Below are 26,582 nucleotides of genomic sequence, written 5' to 3'. Positions count from 1 at the left end.
TCTCGGAGTTCCGGGAATTCAAACAGAAGATGAAAAAATGTCACTGGACCATTTCTCGGAGTTCCGAGAATAATTCTCGGAGTTCCGAGAAAAACTCTCGGAGTTCCGAGAAGCCTATGTCTGAGCAGATTTTTATTTCTGTTTTTGGGCTTCCAAATTAACACCAAGATGGGATTGCTATGAGGGTTCCAAGGTGTTGGAACTCCACAAATACAATCACTTATATTTTTAGGGTGTGTGTTTATTTACTTAATTATGCCTTTCAAATCTAAAACTAAGATTGGATCTTAATACAATCTAATATAACTTGATCTTCAATGGATTCTTCAAGTCTTCATTTGTCTTGGATTTTGATGTCTTTGGCCTTCATGAAGTGGTCCAATGAGTGCTTCTTGGCCTCAATCCAAGCAATATTGTCTTAGCACCAATGTGATCTACAACTAGATAATCAAACACATTAGTGATCATAAATCACTTGTGTATTGGAATCATCAAAATAAGATGGGAATGCCAAGGTGGAAACCATTGGGCTTACAAGATTGTAGTAGGGGTTAAAATAATTGCTTTGCCTTTATGTATGTGGATTCATTCAGCTTGATAAATGATATATTATGAAAAAGACTTCCATACCATAAAATTTTCCAGAATAATAAATTAATTTTCTGTTTTTTTAATGGTCCATAGGATTTTTGAGGATCCAGGATCCTTCGAGGCTAATTTCTTTGAGGGGCTTCCTGGGATGATTAAACCAACATAAGATGGCTCGCCATATCCAAGACGAAAAGGAGTACTTGAAGAACTGATGATTTATGCTCTCAAGTAAACAGTGGAAGAGGGGACACCTGGAATCAACTCTCATCTCAATTGTAATGATGCAGTTTGTTGTGTTGAGGTGATCGAGAATGGCCTGACACTTGTAAATCACTTAAACAAGATTAATTTTAACTAATCGGTTTTGCTGCCTTTTGGTTCTAATGGGTTGCCAGGCACTCGCTAAAGAGAAGATCACATTGGAGGTGGGTTTTCGGAGAGGAAGATCTCCCTGATCAATGTTCAACATTGCCTCCAAGACTCTCCAGCTCACCCAGACAAGGACTGTCGAGGATGTTGAGGTCCCATTCTCTATTTCAAAGAATCTTAGATACTGGCATTGCGGAGCATGGGAGCCATCTCTTGATTAAGTAGATCAACAAGGATACCATGAGGAAGTCGAGGGTCCAACCACAGGTCTATGGTGGAGCCATTTCCAACAAGAAAAGTGACACAAGGGCTAGCCAGACCTTGCGGCTTTAGATTATCTCTTATGTCCCGAGAGACAATTATAAGGCATGTTCATGATCCATCTTGTCATTGTGCTTCTTGCTCTCATCTTGTCGTTGGCTGCAGATTGAGTTTGATCCAGTTTTTGTGAGATTTAAAATCTCTCGGTTATTTTACAAGGTTCAGAATGTTAACATTGCTTCTTATTTGTGAAATAATGAGGACTTTTTTCAAAATACATGCAAGAGGAACATGTAACAATTTTGCAATGGAATAAAAAAAAAGGGTGGCCCAGTGCACGAGGCTCCTGCCATTGCAGGATTTGGGGAGCGTTAGATGTACGCAGCCTTACCCTGCTTTGCCGAGAGGCTGTTTCCCTGACTCGAACCCATGACCACCAAGTCACAATGGATCAACCTTACCGTTCCGCCAAGGCTCGCCCTCATTTTTGCAACGGAATAATGTTAGAAATTCTCACTACGTTAAGTGGCCATTTGTTGGGACATAAAAGAACTAGTGTCAATTTTACAAATTCTCACCATAGTTGTCAACACTCGACTCATGACTCGATTTCTTAATTTTATGACTCGTGACTCAACTCAACTCGTGACTCGTAAGAGTTTTTGACAAGAACGTAGATTTAGTTGGAAAAATATAATTATATATCAAAAGATGAAGCGTGTAAAAAATATAACCCAATAGCACATAGAAAAAGCACTAAGCCAAAAATGTAAATAAACATATGCTTATAACTTGCACGAACAAAAATAATTAAATTCTAAGTTCCAGCTTCCAAGGTTTCAACCATCGAAAAAAGAAAGCCCTGGCCAGCAGCTCGACTCGACTTGTGTCTTATTTTTTTTCGAGTTGGATTCCAGCGACTTGTAAGAGTCATCAGACGACTCGTCAGAGTCTTCAACAGTGTCACCCGTGCGATTCGCGTCAGAATCCTAGTGACTCGACTCGACTCGTAGGAGCTATTTTTTCCGAGTTGACTCAAAGCGACTCGTAAGAGTGACCAGACGACTCGTAAGAGTCTTCAATAGTTAGCCATGCAACTCGCCTCGAAAGCCCAGTGACTCGACTCAGGAGTTGACTCATACGACTCGTAAGAGTTTGACAACTATGATACTCACTATGTTAACCATTTGTTGGGATGTAATAGAACAGACCAGTTTTACAATATGTTTAAGATGGATTGCAACCTCCTACAAATTATTTTTTAGAAATTTGACTTCAATAAATAATGCAATTCGAGGATGGACTAAAATAAGAAATAGATAAGTGCATTATATACATGCGGAGAACTAATTAATGCAATTCTCCAAAGAGATCTGTGAGACCCGATCCCGTGAGAGGGGCGCGGCCCGCATCGATCTCGTGGTCTCTCTTACTCACACGAATGGTGTGTGCTTTTTATTATTGATTGATATAAATCATCTTTTCTGTGAACTTGGGATCACAAAAGAAATCCGAATTTCACGCAAAAGAGAATAACCAGAGTCGCCACCTAGGTAAGGGACCTAGGACCCATAAGTGACACTGCAATGATTTGCAATCCAAGAAATCTAGAGTCGTTACCTGATTACGAGAATGGAATGTATGGAGGATGAGCACCATATGCACCATTCTTGCCCGATAATCCGGTCTTCAATTCCAATGAATAACTCATTTTAATTTCTTTTAAAAGGCTCATTTAAACTCTCTTAATGTGATCTATGTGACATGCACCCTAAAATCTAATCTCGATGTGGTTCCTAGATGCGTCTTTTGATTATCTTAAAATCTGTGTGAAAGTTCTCCTAAAATCTAATTTCATGAAAAATCCTAAGTGATTTAATTAATTTAATTTAGAGTTTGAAAAATAAGAAAGAAATAAACAAAATAAAAACGTAAAAAACCCTACTGAAGTGTGTAGGGCTGACTCGTGCAAGGAATGCCATCCAAACATCCAAGATGCTTACGTACCCAAGCCTCACTGGGATCAGAGTCGAAGTAGTTCATTGGCCTAAACTAAGCTACATGCCTAAGACATTGAGGACACCGATCTAGACTTGATAGACTGTTTCAACAGTTTTAGAGAAATTATTTAATTCAAGTTGGGTAGATTTTATTATCCTAAGACTCCATCTAAGATGCTATATGGTCTTATCTAAGTGCAAAACATCCCCCAGACTAATGCAAGTGGGCCCTACATCTTAGGTTAACCAGGCATGTCTTGTAGGGAAAAAAGGTTAACTAGTGAAATCTAATCTGAGGCTCAGTTGCTATCAATAGCAACAGACCGTGATGAGGCTGGACTCCTAACTCTAGAACACCCTAAAACCTAAAACACGACGTGACGTAAGTGTTCCTAAAGGGGCTCTAAGGATTCCTATGAAGTGAGATCGCAAATCTGAGGCTCGGTTCCAAGATCAACTTGAAGTTGGGTTTGCCCAACCCAAATTTATTATTAAGTTAATGATTTTCTATTTTTTAATGGTTCCTAACACCTAAATTCAGGTAGAATCTAAGGCTCTAAGGATTGATTAATTCCATGCTTAATTTGAATTCATGGAGAAAAATCGTGCTTTCTACCATTATGCTTTTCGGCAAATAAACTATGATATGTTGTCGCCTGGCATTTTTCTCAGAATTGCCGTGGACAAAGACCTCGGAGCCAACAATATATTTAGTTTAGATGATAAAATTTTTAGGGTTGACCGCAAAGAGGAAACAATTATGAATTCAACCCTCTCATCTAAACTAACCAAGAATAGCAAGTTTACAAAGGAAGTTATAGATTTTTAGGGTTTCTGTTTAAGTAGCATAATGATTAGATGCATTTTGGAAGATTAGAGCATTCTGGAAATTTTCATAGTGTTTACAATTAAATTGAATTTTTAAATGATTTTATCAAAATTAGACTAGATTAGTGATTTTACAAAGCAACATATATATTTTTAAGATTTTTGTCCCAGAAACTCAAGGATTAGATGTATTATGGAAAATTACGATTTTTTGTAATTTTGCATAGTTTTTATAATTAAATTAAATTTTAAATGATTTTATCAAAATTAGGCCAGGTTGGTGACTTTACATAGCAACACATAGCAAACGTATTCCAAATCAGTTTACAATTTTTCAGTAACATAATAATCATAAAAAAAACCTACTGTAAGAATTTCATCAATTATTATTATGATTTTCTACATGTTCGAAACCTATTAGTAACTGGCTATTTTGAAAGAAAAGATCATAAAGCACATCTACTATAATCCTAAAATAATGCAAAAATCATAGTAGATCAAATATGAACCATATTATTTTACTTCCAAATTTCAGCACTCGAAAACCAGTATATCTCCAGAAACTCAATTTTCATTGAAAAATCAATGGTTTTCTTGAAATTCCAAAGTCATTTTATGATAAAAAATTCGAAATTTACATCAAAACTTTTTGAAAATCAATGAAATTTTTTATGCAACATACCAGTGACATGTAACTGTTTTGAAGAGAAAAATTTCGAAAAATATTAGTTTTAATATAAAAAACCTTTACCGCACGTAAAACAATACATCGAATATAAAACCATATAAGAAGTAGATTTTTCAAAATTTTATTGAATAGAAAATTTTAAATACATTTAAACTAATGATCTGGAAAGTTTCGTGACTTTTCGAATCCGTTTGATATTTATGATGGTTTAATAAATTTTAAAACTATTAAAGATAGGGTTAAATTAGTTCCAAAAATCATGAAATTTCTTGGGTGATCTGGAAATCTGAAAAATCGACTGGAAATAAAATTTCATCCAATTTTGACTTGTTTTACTATACATTTGATTTTATTCGTCAAAAAATACCGCTTTTCTTGGCTAGCGTTCGAAAAACAAAATCGATATCAAAACGAGTCAAACTTGACTGGAAATTTAGGTTTCCAGAAGTTTTTTAATGTATTTAAATCTCAAAAAATCAGATTTAGAAAAATCCCATGATTCAAACTACTTGCTTTGAAAATCGAGTTTAAACCCACATCGAAAGAGATTTGGAAGAAAATTGCTTTTTAATTTAAGAAACTTAATTTTTCAGTAAAAATCTGGATTTAAGAATAATATGGTTAATACTTTATCTTATTAAAATTTCAGTAAAAAATACATTCATAGGCATCATGTATAAAAGAAAACCCAAAATTCTAACCTAAGATATTTTCCTAGATTCTATATTACAAAGAGGATGAATACTAACCGTTGATCGCTCTCCTTGTCTCTAGGGTGTGTATATCCGAGATATACGCTTTCACACACCCTTATAAACGCAATTGAAAATCCCAAAGATCGATCGAATAATCTCTAATATGATGTATATAAAGGAATAGAAGAAGAAATATCGTTGCACCTTTGTGAAGAACAATATGGAAGATTAACCAAATCACCCAAACAAAGTTGGACGTTTTCTTTTTCTTGGGAGAAAATTTAGACATTTTCTCTGATCTCAATCCCCTAGGGTTGTGTGTTGTTTATATAGAAAAAGTAAGAGTTTGATAAGAAGAGGTAGTTTCCAACGTGAGGACTCCATACGTAGTAAGTTTCCTATTTTTCTCTTTCTTTTCTTTTATTTCTAAATTAGATTAGCTTCTAATTAAGATTACTTGTAAAGTAAGACATGCTATTATGCACAAGAGAGATTATTCTAGAAGCTCACTCCTTATTGGAAACAAACATTTTTATGAAAGATTTCCGTCCAAAAAGGATTGCCCAAGGTTGGAGCTCATTGTTGACCTATGTATGGGCAGAATCAGGAAAGGTCGTAAACTAGAAAGTTGTAGATCTTTTCGAGATCTTTTCAAAAAGTACAATCACAAATTTTTTGGATAAGTATGTAAAACGTTATAGCCGTTTTACTAACCTGACGATATTAGCTATTTCTTTTATTTTTAGCAACCAAATCCAATCAAATCTCCTCCAAATTTTGGACGCCCAACATGTGTGGACCACATGTTTGGATGCCGTGGCCGAACCACATATGTGATTCTCACATGGGCTTTAGTCCGTGGGCTTTTTGGTTCATGATCATTTTAGGTTCATGGGCTTTTTAGGGTGTATTTTATAGATTTTTTCAAACGAATCAACCCACTTTCCAATCAAATTCGAATTTTTTATTATTGGGCCCAGCCCATATGACATTATGGTGCACCCCCAACACATGGTTGAACCACCATCTTTAAAAGAAATAACTTTTTGGACCAAAATACTCCTATTTGACTAATACGCACCAAAAAGGGACCAAAATACCCTCAAATTGGATCATCCTTAAGGGGAAAGTTAAAAATGGAAAGTTTTAATGGGACAACTTCAAAAATGAAAAAGTTTTTAAGTTCGCCTCTTTTGATGGGTGATATTAAACAGGATCACTTGGAATCCCTTGAAAATGCCCAAAATGCCCTCGACACAAAATTTCCAAAACAAGTAAAACCCCTTAGAAATTCTAAATTTAGCAGGTTTTCTAAAATTAGTGGAATGACTTAAGATTTATCAGACACAACCCGGGGGTCAAATGAGACACACTGGAAATGACCAAATTACCCATGTGGTGCAAAAATGGGTGAAATAATGGAAAACCCTGAGAAATTCAAAAAATAGCAGGTTTCTTAAAACACTTAAAATCGGTTATAATTTCTTAGACATACTTTCTGGATAATCTCAGACACATGGGAAATGACCACCCTGAGGTGCCAAAATAGAGAAAACCTTGAAAAACTCCAAAAATAACCGGTTTTCCCACTTGATTGGAAACTAGAATTCTCATCTTCTAGTGATCAATGGGACCCCCTAGAGATCTTTAGGATTGCGAATCAACTTTAAACACCTAAAATGGGGTGAAATTCACCTTAAAATGCAAGAATGCCTAACTTAATGCAGATGACTGACACAGACCAAACAAACATTTCGCTTTTTAAAGCGTAGCAAAATGGGGGTGGCTACAGATGCCCCTCTTTGGTAGAGATGACGTAGTTATCGAATACCAAAGCAAAAGTAACAAAACTATTTTGCGTAGCTTTAATCAACAAAAGATTTTTTACACACAATGCAACCTAAATGCAAACATATACTACCTAATGCAAGACCCTAGACGAAGTCCTAGAATTGGAATGTAATTAAAAATCATTTATTCTTAATAATAATAATGAAGAACTGAATTTAATCTAAGAGCGGAAATCACGCAACTTAGAAATAAAGATAATCATGATGCAACACCGTTCTTAAACGGGACCTTTAAGTGGATTCTGAAGAGTAAGGAACAAACATCGTTCTCAAACAGAGATTAAAAGAGATGAGGCGCCGTAATCAAACAGGCTCCAAGGATAGGATACCATTCTTAAATGGATTTGGGAAGAATGAGATATCATTTTCAAACGGAAGATTATAAATAGATTCTTGGAGAAAATGAGACACCTTGGAAGAGCCTAAGAGACCATTCCCAAATGAACACAAAAAACGAGACACCGTTCCTAAACGGGCTCAAAGATGATAAGAGACCATTCCCAAATGGACTCAGAAAATGAGACACCTAGGGCTGGCAACGGGGCGGCGCGAGGCCGGATGTTGCATTCCCCGTCTCCCCCTCGTCCCCGCTTCGGGGATTGCGGGGAATCCCCTCCCCCGCCCCGCGGGGAAAATCTAATCCCCATCCCCGCCGAGGAAAAAATCCCCATACAATTCTCGCCCAATGAAACAAGAAATGTGAGAACTACTTACATATAGAATATAAGACAAACTTAAATCATAAGCATATTTTTATGGAAATGATATTTGCACAACCTCAGTTTTCTTTTCTTCATTAATTTGCTCGTGAAAGCCTCTGGGAAATGAAATGATCATTTGATAGATCTTCAAATTTTAAATAAGTAATTTTTTATGATGCAAGGTACTAGTTATGAATCGGGGTGGGGCGGGACGGATCCCCAGTTTTTCGAGTTAAATTGTCAGCCCTAGAGACACCGTTCCCAAACGGGCTCAAAAGAGGATAAGAGACCATTCCCCAAATGGACTCGAAAAATGAGACACCGTTCTCAAACGGGCTCAAAGAAGGTAAAAGACTATTCCCAAATGAACTCAGAAAATGAGACTCCGTTCCAAAACAGGCTTAAAAGAGGATAAGAGACCATTCCCAAATGGACTCGGAACATGAGACACCGTTCCCAAACGGGCTCAAAAGAGGGTAAGAGACCATTCCCAAATGGACTCAGAAAATGAGACACCGTTCCCAAACGGGCTCAAACGAGGATAAGAGACCATTTCCAAATGGACTCGGAAAATGAGACTCTGTTCCCAAACGGGCTCAAAAGATTATAAGAGACCATTCCCAAATGGACTCAGAAAATGAGACACCATTTCCAAATGGGCTCAAAAGAGGATAAGAGACCATTCCCAAATAGACTCAGAAAATGAGACACTGTTCCCAAACGGGCTCCAAAGAGGATAAGAGACCATTCCCAAATGGACTCGAAAAATGACACACCATTCCCAAACGAGCTCAAGAGAAGTTAACAGACCATGCCCAAATGGACTCCGAAAATGAGACATTGGGCTCAAAGAAGACAAGAGACCATTCCCAAATGAACTCAGAAAATGAGACACCGTTCCCAAACGGGCTCAAAGAAGGTAAAAGACCATTCCCAAATGGACTCAGAAAATGAGACACCGTTCCCAAACGGGCTCAAAGAAGGTAAGAGACCATTCCCAAATGGACTCAGAAAATGAGACTCCGTTCCCAAACGGACTTAAAGAAGGTAAGAGACCATTCCCAAATGGACTTGGAAAATGAGACACCATCCCAAATGGGCTCAAAAGAGGATAAGCGACCATTCCCAAATGGATCGGAAAATGGGACACCGTTCCCAAACGGGCTCAAGGAAGGTAAGCGACCATTCCCAAATGGACTCGGAAAATGAGACACTATTCCCAAACGGGCTCAAAATAGGATAAGAGACCATTCCCAAATGGACTCCGAAAATGAGACACTGTTCCCAAACGGGTTCAAAAAAGGAAAGAGACCATTCCCAAATGGACTTGAAAAATGAGACACTGTTCCTAAACGGGCCCAAAGAGGATAGAGAGACCATTCCCAAATAGACTCAGAAAATGAGACACCGTTTCCAAATGGGCTCACAGAAGATAAAGAGACCATTACCAAATGGACTCAGAAAATTAGACATCGTTCCCAAACGGGCTTAAAGAAGGTAAGAGACCATTCCCAAATGAACTCAAAAAATGAGACACCGTTCCCAAACGGGCTCAAAGAAGGTAAGAGACCATTCCCAAATGGACTCAGAAAATGAGACACCGTTCCCAAACTAGCTCAAAGAAATGAGACAACTTCGATTGAGATGAATTGATGAATTCGACAATGAAAAATTTGGAGATTTTTCATGAACTTGAATTTGATGAACTTTAGTTTCTTGAAATCAATGAAAGATGAAATCAGGGACAACATTGACGCTAGGACTTTGACGAATGACAAGAAAATAAACATTAAGAAAGATGAAGCATGACTAACGAGAACGATTTAGGAACGTTTTCAGGAAGCTTCAACAAGATTTTTTCCTCAAAGAGACTATTGGTATGGCCGGGGATTTTGATAACTGAAACCTTGATTTGAATACCTGAAACTGGTAATCTAGAACGATGGCTCTTTTGGATACTGAAATTGGAAAATGGGATTTTCCTCTGACAAGTGTTTAGATCAATATTTGTTGACCAGGATAGTATTCAACTGTTTGGAAGGAAGTTCAGAATTTTAATGGTTCTTCTTTCTGAGAATCTGGCTCAACCACCATTGCATCCAAGGCTCTTGTAAGCTTTTAGGTGCCTTTCTGGGGCATGGTCTTCTTATAGAAACTGCACTTTCCGACGTTCCTACTTCTGAATGCTTCTGAGCTGATCTTCTTTGGAATGAAGCTCTTCGACTAGATTCTCGAAGTCTGTCTTTCAGGATTAACTTGGTTCTGGTACCATCGCAGGGAACTGACGACACCGGGCCTCTTTCGGCAAGATAGTTGCGTCATTTGGACACATGGACGGCGGTTGACTTTCTTAAAGACGAAATTTGGGTAAATGGCACTATTCAAAGGATTGAGAAACTCTGAAAGAGTGAACTTAGAATGACAAAGATTGACTAACTACACTGACAAACACAGTGATGCTTCTGACTTAGTTAACGTTTTGTTTGGTAAGTCTATCATTTCAAAGAGTAGTTTCTCAATTGATAAACACTGAACTTCTTCCTTAAAACGGTATAGCCTCAAAGATTTGATTACCATTCCTAGGATTGCTTGATTTCAATGCCCCAAGTTTCTGGGATAACAGTTGAACTCGCTTGAACTTCTTTTCGATCTTCAGTCTGGATACCGGCTGTAGCCTTCTTATAATGATTCTCTTACCATGACCAAGTCACCTCTTCAGGGTTTTTAACTTGGTGGACCGTATTAGCCTTAACTTTTGCTTGAATCGCCATTTCAGATTTTCAACTCAACAGGCTATCCCCTTTGCTTTTGCCTAAGCCACCCTTTCGGGTTTTCAACTTAGCAGGGGAATGATCTTAAATTTTGCCTAGACCGCCCTATCAGGTTTTCAGTCTAGCAGATCTTCAAACTGCGTTCTTTTTTTTTCATTTTTTAAGGCCTAGATCCTTAATTCTGAACACCGGAAGGACTTTATAGGTAGGATAAGGCTTTTCAAAGAATGGCTTAAAGTTCAACAAAGATTTCGACCGAACCTATGAATAGGTTGCCTACGTATCCCAGGGTAGGAATCAGGTCGTGCGTAGTTGAGGGCGAATGCTCCTAGTTTGAAGGTAAATTAATTTTTCTTTCTTTTTCTTTTTTGATTGAATTTTTTTCTTCATTTCTGATTGATTTGTTTTTCCTCTTCTTGGAATGATTGATTTCTTTTTTATTGATTGACCCTCTTTTTTTTTTCTTTTTGGAACGATTGAACTTTTGCTTTTGAAGCGACCAAACTCGGTTTGACCGAGCTGCCTACGTACCCCCAATGTAGGGATTAGGTCTCGCGTAGTTTGGGGCGAATGCTCCTAGTTTGATGGGTTTTCAAAGAAATTTTATTCAGGATCAAAGGGTTTGCAAACGAATATTCTTTTTTATACTGGGTCATGAATTTGTGATTTGTTCGGTCAAATGAGGCCTTCCAATTTTCAGGTTTGGAATTGATCTAGGTTGACGAATTCTCTTTATTGTATATATTTTTTTTGCAGAGTTTGACGGCATTTCCAAGTAAGAGATAATGGGTCATCTTCTTTCAAGATTCAGATATGCGCTTTTAATTTTGATGGAGCGAAACTTGTTCTTTGACATCCATCATCTATAAATCGGTAACTCTTGATATTTGACTATCGCTTGTTGATGCTTGCTCTTGAACTTTCTTATCTTGAATTTGTCGGCTTCCATTGCTATATGATGAATTTGGAAACCAAAGACATCGACTGAGACATGAAAGTTGCTTCCAATCCATGCCTCTTGTATCGCACGTGTTGCTCACTTTCTTTATTGTTTTGAGCTTTCCATCCAGGCCCTGCCCCTGGTATTGGTTGTAATGATTCCAGACAATCCTCTTGTCCTCGAAATGGGTTTATTAATTGTTCGCGTTCTTTAGGAGGGTAATGTATTTCCAATTTGCTTTTATTGAATCAAAGTTTTTAGTGCCCATGTTTATCATTTCAATTTCTACCTTAAAAGTTTGGGATCGGTGCTCCTTTTGTTCAAGCAATTGCTGTGAATCAAGTGGAGTTTTGTCGATCTCTTCCTCATTTGAGGAGGGAGTCTTATTTTTGTTGTTATTAAGATCAGAAGCATACTTGAGAAACAAACACAGATGATCTACTAGAACTGAAATTTTATCTAAAGAAAGGCTATTACATCACATGACCTATCCTGAACATGCTCAGGATTCATAACTCTAAAAAATAAGAAGAAAAGCAGAAGATAACTGGCCTGGATTAGGCATTGACCTTGATCTGTAAGACCTGTCTTATTAACTGGACTGACCATAATGACTTGACTCAACAAAAAAATAGTAAATGACAAAAATTGTAACTGCTGCAACTGTCTGGCTTTGGAGGCTCAGAGATGGCTTGCTCATAACTGGAACTTTCAACTTCTGAGTCTTTTCATTGCAGCCAGACCTGTGCTTCTTTGAACCCTGAGTTGTCTAAGCATTGAGATTTCCTGGTGGCGGTACTGCGTGAGTCAGCATAAGATTATTGACAGTATTGGTCCTCTATTGAAATACCAACACTTCATCATCAATCAACTTTTGAATTACATACTTCAAAGCTATGCATCGATCAGTGATGTGGCCCGGACTCCGGTGGTAATCATAGTGGTCCTATGCTCCAATTTTGAGGCGATGGATTGGGAGGTGGTTTAATGGGAGGTGGGGTGATACAGCCTAAGGCCAAACATTCTTTTAACACTTCAGATGTTGGAAGAGGGAGGGGAGTGAATTCTCTCATGGGCATCTGTTGGGGCGCAGCCACGGGGTGGTCATAATCCACGACAATGGGATTCTGAGGTTTTGGAGGCTAAGGCTGGGAACGGAAAAGGCTACTAATCTCAGCTTGTGGAGACTTCTTGATATCTTTTGAAGCAAAATTGCCCTTGTTATAAGCCCCATATGCTGTGGCCTCTTTGATTTCTTGACCCGTGGAGATCAGGCTCAATATATTCTGACCCATCATAGTGCATTGCTGGTCATTATTATCGTAAGACTTCCTCTTCATCTCCTCAACTGGCTCAAACCATGGTTGGTGGTCATCAGGAAGGAATGGGATTCCGCAGCTTGACAAAAGATTCTGAGGGTCAAGGAGCTTCAAGTCTACAAGGTTTTGAATGTCATGTTTCAAATTGAAGCATTTGTCAGTAGCATGACCAGGATGTAAATGGTAATCACACAATTCTTTTACTTGAAAGGACATGGGAAGATGATTAGGAATAGGCTCTGGTCCCAACAGTGTTATAATTCTTTCCTTGAGCAACAATTTCAGAGCATCAAATCGCGAGATCGGCAAGTCGGTGAATTCTCTTCTTGGAGCCTCGGCCAGTTGCTTTTGATCATATTCAAGAATTAATGGCCCAACAGGATTCTGATAATTCCAAAAGACAGTTCCGGGCAACAACCTTCTGGACTTTGTAATTTTTGTCAGCGAAATGTTCAGAATTTTGGGACTGACAATAACAGGTTTGCATTTATTGCTTCATTTGATGAACTTCTTGTGTTAGCACAGCCATTTGTCTAGAGAGATTCACAATCAGTTCTTCAGAACGCATAACCATTGGATTCCGAGAACACTAATTCGCCAAGGGGAAGGTAAGGCCTTTGCAATTAGAAGCAACAATGGTTGGACTAAATTTCTCAGTCAGTTGAGCTTTGATGGATCGATTTTCTTCCTTCAGTTCCTTCATCTATTGGACAAGCAGGGTCAAGGCTTCCATGATGTAAGAGAGCTGAGAATTTTTCTCAGAGTCTGCCATGAGGATGGAAAGAGCTTTGATGGATCAGAGACGCTTCCAAAGAAAATGGGAAATTAGGTCCCTACTAACCGTGAATAGATTCAAACCCAATGAACTTTCCTGGATTTTCTGTGGTGAACAGTCCTAACATGAAAACAATGAAAATTGTATATGAGCTTAACATACAAGGAGTGTTTCTTCTCAATGACTGAAAATGATTATGAAGTAAACATATAATGGGGGTAATAGGATGACTCCTAATTGATCGAGACATAACAATGATGATGCAACTGGGCAGGGGAATGCCCCTAGTTTAAGGATCATGAGAATGAACTCTGAGGGGCTTAGCAAAGTAATCTTGAGAAAGGTTACCCCTAGAGTATGAAGGGACCAAGGATACTAGTATGATTAGATCATCAGGATCAAGTATGATCAGATCATTAGGATTTCATAATCAAATGATTGAGACTCTGTTTCTGCCAATTAAGATAAGGAATTAAGACATGATTGAATCCCATAAGAGAAAGACAATTGACACATGATCAAAAGATTAGAAGAGATCGCACAAAATTGCTTGGATAGGTCAAGAAGAGACTAGTCCTATAAGATCTTGGGAAAGATGAGATTTATATCCTAATCTCAAAGGGAAAGCTTTTAATCTTCTTACATCTTATCTGGTGTTACATGAAGGCATCAGATCTTAATCCTAATATAGCAGAGTGGAGAGGGGATCTCGACTCATGACTTTGTTTGTGTACCTAAAACCGATCGTAGCTATTGGAAGATAGGCTATGGCCTAATCTAGACACTCATGGGTAGGATATCCCGATCTAGGCTCACACACGTGGTGCACGCGTGTTCGTATTATATGCATGCGTAGGGTAATCTAGGGTAAGCCAAGGATTTCCTTAGTGCAAATTCGTGTTCGATATACTGTACCAGTGTCCGGGGTATCAGTACGTAAACAAGCAGATCCATTTACCAGATCCGTTTACGCACCATAAAGGTATTAGGCTAAGAGTGGAATGCTTCTCTAACACAGAGGCACCAAGTGATGAAATCTCAGTCAACCATGCTAGATAACACTCCGGGTTACTAAATAGGACGTGTGTGTAAGTGAGATGCAAGGGTTTGGATGCAAGTGATGTAAGCGTGTGCAATAAGTTTTTACAATCTACGATGCCTTCAGGTTTTGTTAGATTTAGTTTGCAGTGTAATGTGATAAGAAAATAAAGAATAGCATACAAACAAATCTATCAAAGAGCAACACAAGCATAGAAGATAGAGTTTTTTATGAGCCAATTAAATTAAATTCAAATGAGTTATCCTTTGAAATTTTAATGAAGTTAGGTGGTCCCCAGTAGAGTCGCCAGTCTGTATGACCCGATCCCGCGTGAGCGGTGCGACCCGCCTCCCTCTCTTTGTCTCTCGTACCCACGCGAATGATGTGTGCTTTTTATTATTGATATAAATCATCTTTTTCGTGAACTTGGGATCACAAAAGAAATCCAAATTTCAGGTAAAAAAGAATAACAATAGTCGCCACCTAGGTAAGGGACCTAGGACCCATAAGTGACACTACAATAATTTGTGATCCCAGAAATCTAGATTCGTTACTTAATTACGAGAATGGAAGGTATGGAGGCTTACCACCATATGCACAATTCTTGCCCGATAATCCGGTCTTCAATTCCAATGAATAACTCGTTTAAATTTCTTTTAAAAGGCTCATTTAAACTCTCTTAATGTGATCTATGCGACATGCACCCTAAAATCTAATCTCAATGTGGTTCTTAGATGCGTCTTTTGATTCTCTTAAATTGCTTTGATTCGATATATGTGAAAGTTCTCCTAAAATTAAATTTCATGGAAAATCCTAAGTGATTTAATCAATTTAATTTAGAGTTTAAAAAATAAGAAAGAAATAAACAAAATAAAAACCTAAAAAATCCTACTGAAGTGTGTAGGGCCGACTCGTGCAAGGAATGCCATCCAAACATCCAAGCTGCCTACGTACCCAAGCCTCACTGGGATCAGAGTCGAAGTAGTTCGGTGACCTAAACTAAGCTACATGCCTATGACATCTAGGACACGGATCTAGACTTGATAGACTATTTCAATAGTTTTCGAGAAATTATTTAATTCAAGTTGAGTAGATTTTATTATCCTAAGACTCCATCTAAGATACAATACAGTCATATCTAAGTGCAAAACATCCCCCAGACTAATGCAAGTGGACCCTACATCTTAGGTTAACTAGGCATGTCCTATAGGAAAAAAAATGTTAACTAGTGAAATCTAATCTAAGGCTCAGTTGCTATCAATAGCAACAGACCGTGATGAGGCTAGACTCCTAACTCTAGAACACCATAAAACCTAGAACACAACGTGACGTAAGTGTTCCTAAAGGGGCTCTAAGGGTTCATACGAGGTGGGACCGCAATCCAACGGTTCCAAGATCAACTTGAACTTGGGTTTGCCCAACCCAAATTTATTATTAAGTTAATGATTTTTCTGTTTTTTAAGGGTTCATAACACCTAAAATTCAGGGAGAATCTAAGGCTCTAAGGGTTGATTAATTCAATGCTTAAGTTGAATTTATGGAGGGAATCGTGCTTTCTACCTTTACGTTTTTCAGCAAATAAACTTTGATATGTTGTCGCCTGGCATTTTTCTCAAAATTTTCGTGGACAAAGACCTTGGAGCCAACAATATATCTAGTTTAGATGATAAAAAGCTTAGGGTTGACCTCAAAGAGGAAACGATTATGAATTCAGCCCTCTCATCCAAATTAACCTAGCATAGCAAGTTTACAAAGGAAGTTATAGATTTTTAGGGTTTCTGTTTAAGTAGCTTAAGGATTAGATGCATATTGGAAGATTAGAGTATTCTAAAAATCGTCATGGTGTTTAGAATTCAATCGAATTTTGAAATGATTTTATCAAAATGAGACCATATTAGTGATTTTACAAAACAACATATAGATTTTTAAGGTTTTTGTAGATTAGATGTATTCTGGAAAATTACGATCTTCTGAAATTTTGCATGGTTTTTAGAATTAAATTCAATTTTAAATGATTTTATCAAAATTAGACCAGATTGGTAACTTTACAAACCAACACATAGCAAACGTATTTCAAATCAGTTCAAAATTTTGCAGTAACATAATAATCATAAAAAACCTCTACTGTAAGAATTTCAGAAATTTTGATTACGATTTGCTACGTATTCCAAATATGTTAATAACTGGCTATTTCGAAAGAAAAGATTATAAAGCACATCTGCTATAATCCTAAAATCATGAAAAAATCATAGTAGATCAAATATGAACCATATTATTTTACTTCCAAATTTAAGCACTCTAAAATCATTATATCTCCAGAAACTCAATTTTCATTGAAAAATCTAATGGTTTTCTTGAAATTCCAAAGCCGTTTTATCATAAAAAATTCAAAATACATATCCAAACTTTTTGAAAATCCATGAAAATTTTTATGCAACATACCAGTGATATATGTAACTGTTTTGTAGAGAATTTTTTTGAAAATGTTAGTTTTAATATAAAAAATCTTTACCGCACGTAAAACGATACTTCTAATATAAAACCATATAAGAAATTGATTTAATGTATTTAAATCTCAGAAAAAATCAGATTTAGAAAAATCCCATGATTCAAACTACTTGCTTTGAAAATCGAGTTTAAACCTACATCGAAAGAGATTTGAAAAAAAATAATTTTTAATTATAAAAAATTAATTTTCCAACAAAAATATGGATTTAAGAATAATATGGTTCATACTTCATCATATCAAAATTTCAATTAAAAATACATCCATATGAATCATGTATAAAAGAAAACCCAAAATTCTAACCTAAGATGCTTTCTTGGATTCTATATTACATAAAGGATGAATATCAACCGTTGATCGATCTCCTTGTCTCTAGGGTATGTATATCCGAGATATACGCTTTGGCACATGCTTATAAAAGCAATAAAAAATCCCAAAGATTGATCGATTAATCGCTAATATGATGTATATAGAGGAATATAAGAAGAAATATCGTTGCACCTTTGTGAAGAACAATATGGAAGATGAACCAAATCACCCAAACAAGGAAGGACGTTTTCTTTTTCTTAGGAGAAAAGTTAGACATTTTCTCTGATCTCCATCCCCTAGGGTTGTGTGTTGTTAATATAGAAAAAGTAAGAGTCTGATAAGAAGAGGTAGTTTTCAATGTGAGGACTCCATACGTAGTAAGTTTCCTATTTTTTTCTCTTTCTTTCATTCATTTTCTTTCTAAATTAGATTAGCTTCTAATTAGGATTACTTGCAAAGCAAGGCATGCTATTATGCACAAGAGAGATTGTTCCAGAAGCTCACTCATTATTCGAAACAAACATTTTTATGAAAGACTCCCGTCCAAAAAGGACTGCCCAACGTTGGAGCTCATTTTTGACCTATTTAGGAGCAGAATCAGGAAAAGTCGTGAACCAGAAACTGTAGATCTTTTTGAGATCTTTCCAACAAGTACAATTACAATTTTGTTTGACAAGTACGTAAAAAGGTATGGCCGTTTTACTAACCTGACCATATTAGCCATTTCTTTTATTTTTAGCAACCAAATCCAATCAATCTCCTCTAAATTTTGGACGCCCAATATGTGTGGACCACATGTTTGGACACCTAACCCATGTGGCCGAACCACACATGTGGTTTCCACATGGGCTTTAGTCCATGGGCTTTTTGGTTTTAGGGCTCTTTAGGTTCATGGGCTTTTTAGGGTGTATTTTATGAACTTCTTCAAAAGAATCAACCCTCTTTCCATTCATATTCGAATTTTTTATTATTGGGCCCAGCTCATATGACATTATGGTGCACCCCCAACACAGGGTTGAACCATCCTCTTTAGAAAAAATAACTTTTTGAACCAAAATACCCCTATTTGACCAATATGCACCTAAAAGCGATCAAAATACCCTCAAATTGAATCACCCTTAAGGGGAAAGTTATAAATGAAAAGTTTTCATGGGAAAACTTCAAAAATAGAAAGTTTTTAAGTTCATTTCTTTTGGTGGGTGATACCAAACAGGATCACTTGGAATTCCCTGAAAATGCCTAAAATGCCCTCGACACAAAATTTCAAAAACAAGTAAAACCCGTGAGAAATTCTAAATTTAGCAGGTTTTTCAAAATTAATGGAATGACTTAAGATTTATCAGACACAACCCGGGGGTCAAATGAGACACTTGAAATGACCAAATTACCCCTGTGGTGCAAAAATGAGTGAAATTATAGAAAACCCTGAGAAATTCCAAAAATAGCAAATTTCTTAAAACACTCGAAATTGTCATAATTTCTTAGACATACTTTTGGGATAATCTCAAACACATGGGAAATGACCGAAATACCCCTGTGTTGCAAAAATAGAGGAAACCTTGAAAAACTTTAAAAATAGAAGGTTTTCCCACTTGATTGGAAACTTGAATTCTCATCTTCCTAACCTATTGCAGATGACTAACACAGATCAAACAAACCTTTCGCTTCTTAAAGCGTAGCAAAATGGTGGTGTCTACAAGATCAGATTCAATTATTCTAAAATTACAAATAAATGAATACAATAAGAAGAAGAAATCTTAGAAAGTTCATAGTTTTTTTCTAATTTAAACATTAATTAAACAGTGAGCTTCGATCAAAATGCAAAAATTCAGCACAAAATTTTCAAAATTAAGAAAATTCTAAATCAGCATATGGCGATCAAGAACTGAATAAATCGGAACAATACTCCGTTTTACCTTTCCCATTTTCTAAGGTTTCAAAAACGTACGAGGCAGCAATCTGATAAGATCTTGTCGACGAGAGGATCTGTACAGAGAGCGGGTGAGAAATAGAAATTAAGAGGTATCAAGTGGAAACAAAAAAGTGACCGAGATCGAAACAATAAAAGCTCGTTTGGAGTGAATTTCAAAAAAATACTCTGTTTTATTGCTCCTGTTTATAATTATTCTTTCTTGGTGTACTACTAAATAGATAGCTGCTTTAATATAAACAGGAGCAATGAATAAATGCAAGGACAAAAAATTAAAAAGAATAATATTTGCTTAAACAATAAAAATATGTGTGGTGCGAGCAAAAATCAAATTATAAACATGTTCATTGTTCATTCACATTTTCCTGCAAACAAAATGCTTATGAAGAAAACGTAGCACTAGAATAAGAGATTCAGAGGTCATTGTCCCCTTTGTTATTTCGTTAATGGCAATGTCATTGTGAGGCTAGAACAAAAGCATGAGTGAGCAATCAGCCACACATACACAGTGACGATCATCTTTGCATGATCAAGTTAAGATCTCTGCGGCTTGAACAAAGCTACTAGTTGATCTAATGATTTTTGCTTATGAGAGATTAACTCCTCATATATGATCTAAATTTTATAATATGTTGCAGTTTGAATTTTAAGAAGAGGTGAAATAGTTTTAGGAATTCCTTTTTAACAAAAAGTGATCCAGCTACACTTTAGCCCTTGACATGATATTGGAGCACTTTAAAGAATTAGGATAGAATTGAGAAAAAAACTCTTATTTGAGAATGATAAATATGATATTGAGAATTCCACAGAAATTCCTAGAAATTATGTTAGATTGATGTAATAATGTGATGCTAGAAGGAAGAAGATGAATCCAAGACCTCAAATGGCAAGACGGAATATAGAAATCCCTAGAAGCTAGAATCTTCTACTTATGATGCTGCTCTGACTCCTGCTTTGGAATCACTTGCTCCCATCAACAATTACTTATATAATGATCCCATCAAGACCACTTTTGATTCAAATAAATTTGTAGTTTTAGAAAAGAATTTGAGGCATATGCCTCAAGGAAAACCTCAAGCTAAAGCAAATAGGGATGCCACACTGGATGAGTAAACCTTGCATGCGGCACTCTGACAAAAGAGTGTACAAAATGCTTTGGTTTATTATCTTATTTGTTCCCCTTGAGAAAAAGAAAGGAAAGAAAGGGACTGATGTTATGGGAGTTTAGAGAAAAAAGATAAAAAATAACAAGATTTGGGATCAAATTTGATATTTGACAACTGAGACTAAGAAGACAACTTATACTGTGACAAACATCAATCATCAACTGCAAATTGACCTTAAATTCATTAAAATCTATTGAAAAAAATAGGAATAAAACATTGTAAGAAATTCATCATTTATCACTTGATTGATTCCTCATTATCTAGCTCTATGACGGAATTAACTCAGGAATAAGGGATATCACCGAATTATCTTATAAATATCAATAATCTAAGCTCAAACTATTTGAAGTAATGTCATAAACAGAATCATGTCTATCCTCATAAGAAGAACAAAACTAAAATCTGTCATAGGGAAGTTATTTGAGGAAATTTTCCAAGGTTAGACATGAAAGCAATTTAATAAACATATCACTGTTAGATCAATTCCTAACTTCATAGACTTTAGATCAACATTGATTAAAAATACAAAACATTTTCAGATTAAATTGTAAATAGAGATTGCTTGAGTTAAGACAATACGCAAGAACAAACAATTCTAAAACAAACATCTTTCAGTTACTATTATCATATAAATCATACTCAAATCTATCTCACACAGCAATTCTAGATGAACGAATTTCCATCTAATTTACCAAACATACAAAATAAAGGATAAAACAACAACACAAGAGATGCTAAAATCAAAACAGATTAATAGAGCAAGGAAAATTACGGAATAAATAATTCTTCAGCAATTAAGTATCATAAATAAAAAATCAGCACAAACACTAGTATAAAATCAACTTCAGACCTTCATAGATAGAGAAGGAAGAGTTAAAAGATGATGTTACTTGACTAAAATCACGATCAGAAGTCTTCTATGTATTGGATCTTTGGTCTAAACCAGTGGAGACAAAGGAGGCAATGAATTTCTTGCCTTAGATCTAAAATCTTTCTCTCTCCAACTCCTTTTGATCTTCAATCTCTTACCTCCTCTTCGAATCTCATCTTCATCTTTAGATTTCCACTGACTTTAAAGTGGAGATCTATAGGAACAAAGGGAAAATGATAAATCTGCTAGAAAAACCACCGGAGATGGGAATTATAACCACAGCAAGGTGAAGGAACAATGGTATGAATGGCTGGAGTAGAAACCTAGCTCAAACCCTAGCTAATCTTCCCTTCTCCCTCCCTCTCTCCCTCTCTCTCTCTCTCTCTCTCTCTCTCTCTAAAAAACCCTAGATTAGAGAAACCTAAAATGAAAAAATGACCTAAATGAGAGCCCTTGCTCTCTATTTATAGGTTTTGTTAATATTTCACCTCCCCATGTTACTTCTAGACAGCCCCCTTTTCAAAATATATTTTGCTTTTTGATTTGTTGCTAAGGGTGGACCAAGCTAAAGTGCTTAGTGAAAAATTAGCTGGGACAACTCACCCCCTTAACAGGGTAGCTTATATCTTAAACTAAGGTGTTTATTTGGCTTAGATTCTTCACCTCCTTCTGCGCTAGTGTATAAGTTAACTGACTGGTTAACTAGATAATTGACACCCCTTTTTGCACTATGATGCAAACTCGGCTCATCTTATTAGGTAATTTTTGTCTGTTTTTTCTGAAATTTTGCAAGGACCTTCTTGGGATCCTAAACTACCTTTGAGTGAATTTTGGAACTCTAATTCACTTATTTGTGGAATTTTTATTCAAACAAAATGGTTTAGGGTCCGGTCAAAATGGGGTGTCTACAGATCGCTATACCCCTATAATACAGCTGGATAACCACCGTAGTGGAGTCCAAACTCCATTGTGCCTTTCAAATATCTTAAAATTCTGATAAGTGCACCAGTGTTCTTGACTAGGGTCACTAGTATATCTACTTAGCCTACCAACTGTGTAAGCTATATCTGGTCTAATGCAGTTCATTAGATACATTAAACTACCTATAATTCTGGAGTATTCTAATTGGGATATATTTTTTCCTTTATTTTTCTTAAGTTTTGAACTATGATCGATCATATGGTACACTCAAGGGAGTACTATCAAATTTGTTAAATTTTCTAAGGATCTTTTCAACATAATGAGATTGTGTCAAAACAATCCGTTCTTAGTTTCTAATTATCTTAATCCTTAGGATTACATCTGCCAATCCAAGATCTTTCATGTCAAAGTTCATTGACAAAAGATTCTTAGTGTCATTTATAACATCTAGATTCATACCAATGATTAACATACCATCGACATAAAGGCAGATCAAAACTCCAGAATTACCTTCAAATCTACTGTATACACATTTATCAAAATTATTTATGGTGAAACCATTTAATAACACTACTTTATCAAATTTATCATGCAATTGTTTTGACGCTTGTTTTAAACCATAAAGGGATTTTATAGGTTTGCAAACTTTATATTCTTGACCAGGGACAACAAGACCCTCAGGTTGTTCTATGTAAATTCTTTCTTCTAATTTTCCGTTTAGGAAAGCGGTTTTAACATCCATTTGTTGGATTTCTAAGTTATAGATAGCCGATATAACTATCAAGGTGTGCTCAAGACATAGGCGACTTTGAGAGTTGAAAGCCAAAAGAATAAGCGTTATTACCAACGCTTGAAGTTCAATCCGTCAAACTTCTCAGGACGAGTGTAATCTTCACCGACCATGTCGAACTAATCGGGGTATAATCTATTTTAAGATTGTTGGAAAATAATTGGGGTCAAGTAGATTAGTTCAACAATCTATTCAACATGTAATCCGGAAAAATGAAATTGAAATTACTGGAGAAGATCTTGAATAAAATCCAAAAATAGTTAGGCTAAGAATGAAACCAAATAAGTGAGAAATTGGAAAAAGTTTAGTGGTAGAGGCACGTTATGGATCAACGCTAACCTTAAGATAGATTATCACCCCCACCACAAACGGTATGCAATCGGGTTCTCTTGCGACCCATCTCCAGGATACAACACCACTTCTTGGCTTTGACGGTGTGCACACACCGGCTCGGAACAAGCGAACAACGGTTGATGCCGAACAATTTGCACCAAAATAAAGCAAAATCTTGCAAAGACTTGGAGACTTGAAACTTTGTAAAAACACAAGTCAATGAAAAAAGAACAAGAGAAAACATTAGAAAGATCAAGAAGAAGAATCAGTTCTTCTTTTTCTTTATACACCAAATAAGTATATATCTTCTCTTTTAACCCCCAACGTCTCTTCCATAAAATTAAGTCCCAAAAGTAGCAACAAGATTTGCAAACATATATAACATTAAAATATTCATAAAACTTATTAAAACCATTAAAATTCCAAATATTTAAAACAATAAAATTTTGCAACACAATGGGTAATGGTTGGATTTTGAAATTTGATTCACACGACACTTGAACAACAGCTTTAAAAGCATTAAAAGAGTATAAAATTCCAAAATTGAACACACACACACACGTGCATTGATTTATAAATTATATTGTATTTATTATTTTACATTGAAAATTGATTTTCAATTGGGTGTCTTATCAATCTCATGGCATGTGTATTCGGGACATTAAAATCCACATTTACTTCAAGAGTAAAAGGTCTTCATCTTCTAACCTTAAAACATAAGGAACCCTCTTTTTTATCTCTTCTTCTTCATACTTGAGGACATATGAACATTCAGGAGATTCTACAAATCCCTCATCCCGAGCAGACAGTACATAAGGTTATCATTTTGAATATCTCCATCTCCTTCTTCCCATTTCAGAACATACGGCCCTTCAGAGATAACAGCACAGATACGAGAATGGTCCAAAATGACTTCCTCTGTAAGGATCACATAAACATTTGGCGGAGGGATTGCATGCGTCGGCAAAGGATTGCGAGTGATGTTAGGAGCTTCAATGGTAATTTTCTTCGCCTCAATCATGTATTGGATTTTATGCTTCAGTGCCATACATCTATCAGTCAGATGTCCGACACTCTGATTATATTCACAATAATAATCCTTCCTCCAGTACCTTGGGAGAGGGTTTGGAACTTCTCTAGGTTCTAGCAGTTCGATCTTCTTGTCCCTCAACAATTTCTTCAACGTCACTGAAAGAGAATATGGCAAAGGATCGAATCATCTTGGTTCTTTCCTCTCCGGGCGACCTTCACCAAAGTTTACCCTCCTTGCTGGCGGGGCAGTATTCACATTGTGAACCTCCTTAGGTGCTACCATAGGTCTTTTTCCTTCTCTTGAATCAGAAGAAATTCTCAATCTCAGAGACAGATTCTTCACCACAATCTTAATCTGATCCTCATCTGACAGACGATGAGTCATCTGCGCAGCTTTCCTTCTCCATCTGCGGATGAAGGAAGTGAAGGTTTCATTGTGGCCCTGCTTCAATGCTTTCAAATCCCTCTTAGTTACGTCGATCCCTTCCTCCATGGAGAATTGCTTGACGAACCTATTAGCAATGTCTTCTAAGGTTTGGATCTCTTCAGATTTTAGGCTCAAGAAGCACTTCTTAGCCACTCCGACCAAAGATCGCGGAAATAAGAGAGCAACCTGCTCTGGAGATAGACCATGCTGCTGTAGAAGCGGAAGAACTGACATCAGATGGTTTCTAAGGAACCCTGTCCCGTCATACTTATCCATGTCTGGTACTTTGAATCTAGGAGGCAGTGTGACTCCTGGATATATCATAAAATCAGCCATGTTTAACTTCTTCGGGCCTTGAAATTTTATATTTTCCATTTCCTGGGTCAGCCTGTCCAGTCTATCTATTATCACTTTTCCCTTATCAGATCTCTCCAGATGGGGGAGACAATTATCTTCTGCATACTGCTCATCCTCAAAGTCATCCTCAACAGTGAACACAAGCATGCTACAGCTAAAGGTATAAGGTCTGTACATAAAGTAAGAAAACACAACAAAACACACATCACAACTTGACTCCACACCCGACTCGACACAACAAACCCTAAAACTCTAATGCAATATTTGACTCGGACCAAGATGGCCATCCATCCTGGCTGCTCTAAGTATCCCGGCCTCGGGAAGAATCAGAATCAACGTAGTTAGATGACCTATTCTAAACTGTGATGCCTAACCATATAGAACCACTATCCTAAACTCGATCGACTAGACTCAACTGGTTTTTAAAGATTTTTTGTATGATTGCTTAAGTTCAAGTGAATTATAATTTTTAGGACTCTCTGTATGTCCTAACTAATGTAAGTCGGTTAGCCTTAATCTAATGCAGGTGGTTCCTATATCCTATCTGTAACTAGGCTGTGCATCATAAGGAAAACCATGGGCTAACTAAATGCTTCCTAGTCTAGCTATCGGTTCGACTAAATATCTAACCGACCATGACTCGAGGCCTCCTAACTCTAGGGACACTCACACGACAAGACACAGCATATCAACACAATCTGGACAGACTCCTAAATCTAAGACACCCCAAATATCTAAGACAGACTCCTAACTCCAGGGGAAGATCTTTTTGAAAAGATTTTGAAGAATTTTTATATTTTTGGAAGGTTTGAAATATTTATTTTGAAAGGTTTGGCTGGACTTGGGATAAGAATCCCAAGCTGCACTACGTACCTCGTGGAAGAGGATCAAGCCAACGTAGCTCGGAACAAATTTTTCTAACTACTCCTAATGACTCAAGACTTTTGAGAATGCTTTTGGTTTTTCAGATGTTTTTGGATTTTGAATTTCCAAGTATTTTTTGTTGTTTTCAACTCAAGAGGACAAATTCCTATCATCATAAGGGTAGGACAGACTCCTGATATCCTGCAAAGGTTGGACAGAATCCTATGCTTTGCGGGGGAATTAGACAGA

Source organism: Tasmannia lanceolata, unplaced genomic scaffold (assembly GCF_043159265.1).
Source record: "Tasmannia lanceolata isolate RefF3 unplaced genomic scaffold, GAP_Taslan_0.1 ptg000023l, whole genome shotgun sequence".
NCBI classification, from domain to species: domain Eukaryota; kingdom Viridiplantae; phylum Streptophyta; class Magnoliopsida; order Canellales; family Winteraceae; genus Tasmannia; species Tasmannia lanceolata.
Note: the sequence above shows the minus strand (reverse complement) of the source record.